The 4,260-nt window shown below is 44.6% G+C and overlaps 1 non-coding gene across 1 annotated transcript; it reads right to left on the bottom strand.

The window, feature by feature from the left end:
- Window positions 1–353: 353 nt before the first annotated feature.
- TRNAG-UCC (transfer RNA glycine (anticodon UCC)) lies at window positions 354–426 on the bottom strand. Its single transcript has one exon. It is a non-coding gene; the product is annotated as a tRNA-Gly (tRNA).
- Between the last annotated feature and the right edge of the window lie 3,834 nt (window positions 427–4,260).

Raw genomic sequence — 4,260 nt, 5'->3', positions numbered from 1 at the left:
TGAGGCAGGGTCCTGGTTCGGCCTCAAGGGATACACATCACAATATCTTTGAGCTTTTCTGCAGAACTAAAACCTCCAACAAATGGAAGATGTTAACTACTTGATGAAGCATTCTCCGTTCCAGAGAGAACATCAGGAGACCAACCGAGGCCAGATTAAAGGAATGCAGGCCCTGCACACACCCTGATCCTTATCAGCAACCCCACCCTTGAACCACTGCTGTAAAACTCCTTACCAAACCCCACCCCCCACCCCCGGGTAGGGACACACAGTTTTGGAGAAAGCCTCATGGAGAAGGCTTCCTTTTTTTTTTTTTTAATTTGGCCGCACCTTATGGCTTGTGGGGATCTTAGTTCCCTGACCAGGGATTGAACCTGGGCCCCTTGCAGTGGAAGCGCAGAGTCCTAACCACTGGACCACCAGGGAATTCCCAGGGTCACACAGTTTTGAAGGGCACAAGCCCACTGTGTCCCCCTTTGCCTGGCAAAGCAATAAAACTATTCTATTCTACTTCACCCAAAACTCCGACTCTGAGATTCAGTTTGGCACCAGTGCACAAAGGCCAAGTTTTGGTATCATTCTCTGCCCCCCAAGCCATAGTTGACTGCAACTCATTGCCGCTCAGCTCCAGGATGCCATGAGCTGGCTATGGCCTTGGCTTCCCCCTTTCCTGCCAGGCTATGAGCTCCTTAAGGCTTGGACTCTCTCTTTAGAGCCCAACCCAGGTTCCAGAGAATGTAGAATGTGCTCAGTAATTGGCTGAATTGAATGCCTTTAAAATGTGAGAGAAGCTTGAAGCCATAGAGAAGAGACACCACCCACACCCTTGGGAAGAAGAGCTGTCTATACAGTCAGATGAGAGGAGGCACTGAAAAGCCATCAAAGACTGTCTAAGAATGTCTCACATCAGCCTCAACCCAGAGACATGGTAGACGCTTTCCATTGGGTCCAACCACTCTTCAGCTTCTGTGCCCTGGAGTCAGATCTGTTGGGCTCAGGCCAGTGATGTAGGCAGTTACCCACATAGACCCACCAGACCAAGACCACCAACCTTTTTTACACAGCACAAGACATGGCATGCATTGAAAGGCTGATACGTTCTGCCAGTGCAGACCCGGGTCGGCCCTGAACCAATGGCTGGAGGGAGAAGGTGAAAATTTCCATGTCTCCTTTTCTGCTGTTATTCCCTCTTGCACATATGGGAATTATTCTTTACAGGTTTAAATGTTACATTGAAAATAAACTCAAATGACCAAAATGTTTCACTGAACAATCCATAATAAAGATAAAGCCACCTGCATTGGGGGAAGCACCGACAGCCAACTCTAAATTGCTCTAGTGTTTGGAACTTCCTGAATGGAATTCTCAAGCCCTTTCCAAGCAATTTAAAGAACTCATCTGTTCAGGGTTGATTAGAACCGTCCCAAACTGGGCTCATCATACCTCAATCAAACAAAAAATGGAGGAAAACAAAACTTCCTGGGAAGACAGAAACAAAATAAAATAAAATAAAAAAGTCACAACTGCCCCCAGTGGATTTGAATAGCATGGAGTCTCCTTATTCTTGTACAGAATCCAGTATATATATGTATATATGTGCATGTGTGTATATATGTATGTGTTTATTTATACACACACACACACACACATATATATATATATATACGTATATACACATATACACAGACACACATATAATTTTCCTTTTATCCCACTATGGAATCTCAGTCTAAGATGGTAATGTAACGAAGAGACTTTTATGGTCATCTCTACTTTTATGGTCATCTTTATGACTGACCTCACGAAATAATGTGAGTTATATACATGCATGTACACATAGGCCAGATTCTCAACTGATGTAATTCTATGGGAATTCACAGAGTTATATTGGTTGAGAATTTGGCTTCAGCTTCACTTATTGTAGAAATTCCCATCAACTAGCCTGAGATGAGGCTCCACACACATTGCCACAAAGCTTCATAGGCTGAGAATCTGGCTGACGGAGCACAGAATAATGTCCATCCAAACATCGGCTTGGATTTTATCTGGCCTTGCTTTCCAGAGCAGCTTGCATGATGGAATGAGCAAATGCCTTTGGCCTCTGGAGCTTTATGAATCAGTGTGACCCACTATGGGAAGCCCCAGGCTGTCCATCCATCCTGGAGGGGCAGAGTCCCTTCCCACCTCAGTCTCCCTACCTGGGAATTGGGTGGGACGATCACTTGCCTCTCCCTTCTCCCTCTGAACATTCTCTGCTATTTATGAAAGTACAGTTTGTAAATAGAACTCCCAGAAAATAAGCATTAAGAGCTGGAAACCAGCGTTGGGTGCCAGGGAAAATGCATTTATGTGCTAAGTTAGCAAGTGCCAATACCATTAACTGAATTTGTGCATTTTTGCAAATGTTGTTCTGTTCCATTCATTATTTATAGAACATCACCTAAGGGCAGTGCATACTACGAGCCAAAAATCTCATCCTGCATTTTATCAGAAACCCATTGCAGGGAAGGGGAGAAGGGAGATGGAGGGAAACTATAAAATGAGATTTCTGGAAAAAGCGAAAAGAACTTGTCTGGCATGTTTTGTCTGGACAAGTAATGCCCACAGGGCGACTTAATAATAATCTCCAAATGCAAGGGGACTGGAAAGAGCAGCTGCTCTCTCTTGCCACTCAGGACAGAAGAAGAAATGAACCTCCACTGCCACATGAAAGAGTTAGGCTAGTTAGAAGGGAAAACTTCTTTAACAGGCAATGTTATCGAGAGAAACTGAGAGCAGAAAAGACCTTTAGATGTGGGAAGTACTTCATGTGTTCCAGATAGTCTAAGGGTAAGAAGTCAATTCAGTATTTCCTCAACCCTGAGACAATAGATGTCCCTGGAGGTCACTGCCACAGTAGGAAATTGTCCTGGTCTTGATGGTTTGTCATCACATTAGAGGCATGGGTTTCGGTGTGAGAAACCTGCTTTGACATGCCACATGTGGACAAATTACTTGGTCTCTCTATGCCTGCTTAAGCATTTGTAAAATAGGGATAATTACTCATTCAACACTATTACTGCAGCAGGCACTGTTCTAGGGGATGGGGGTACAGCACTGAATACAATAGATTTAAGAACCCTTGCTGATTCTAATGGAGAGGGAGGCTTAATATAATAATAAAGAATAAAGAAGTAAAATATACAACATATCAGATGGTGATAAGTGCTACGGAGATAAATTAAGGAGGGAAGGGGATGGCAGTAGGGAAGTTTCCACTTTAAGTAGGGTTGGGGGTGGGGAGGTCGTACACTGAGGAAAGATTTGAAGGAAGTGAAGGAGTGAGCTAACAGGGTGGAGTGGGTTGAATGGCGGCCCCCAAAATGTTATGTCCATGTTCTAATCCAGGAACCTATGAATGTGACTTTATTTGGAAAAATGGTCTTTGCAGATGTGATTAAGTTAAAGTTCTTGAGATGAGATCATCCTGGATTATCCGGGTGGGCCCTAAATCTAATGGCATGTGTCCTTGTAAGAGAGAAGGGGAGAAGACAGACACAGAGAAGCCACGAGAAGATGGAGGCAAAGATTGGAGTGATACAGCCACAAGCTAAGAAACACCTGGACCAAAGAAGCTGGAAGAGGCAAGGAAGGATTCTCTCTTAGAGCCTTCAGAGGGACCATGGCCTTGTGGCACCTGGATTTCAGACTTCTGGCTCCAGAACTATGAGAGAATCAATTTCTTTTGTTTTAAGCCACCAAGCTCGTGGTGTTTTTCATGGCAGCCCTAGGAGATTAATACAGAGGGTATCGAAGAAGTGGTTAAGCAAGAGAACAGCAGGTGCAAAGGCTCTGAGGCAGGTCTTTTGCCTGTCTGCTTGGAAAAGAGCCAGGAAGCTTGTGTCTTTGGAGTGGCAGGAGTGATGGGAGTCTGCAGCTGAAGCGGACTCTGAACGAGTTAACAGCTGAAGGCTCTCTGCTGATGGCGCTTCCCACAAAGGAAGAGCAAGTCTTTCCTGGAAGAGGCAACTGGGTGGTACATCTCTGTGCCCAACACAAGCAGTGAGTCTCGGGGTAATGTCATTGTAAAACAATGATGGCTTGGACCAGGCTGATAGGAGTGGAAGAAATGAGATTCTGAATATGTTTTTGAGGCATGGAAACAAGTGGATTTATGGTAGATTGGATATGGGATATAAGATAAAGAGGGAGGTCAAGAATGGCTCCGAGCATTTTGGCCCGAGCAACTAGAAGAATGGAACTGCCATCAACTGAGTTGGG

The sequence above is a fragment of the Pseudorca crassidens genome, chromosome X (genome assembly GCF_039906515.1).
Source record: "Pseudorca crassidens isolate mPseCra1 chromosome X, mPseCra1.hap1, whole genome shotgun sequence".
Lineage (NCBI taxonomy): Eukaryota > Metazoa > Chordata > Mammalia > Artiodactyla > Delphinidae > Pseudorca > Pseudorca crassidens.
The sequence above is the reverse complement of the archived record's forward strand: the minus strand, read 5'-3'. Positions and strand labels throughout refer to the sequence as shown.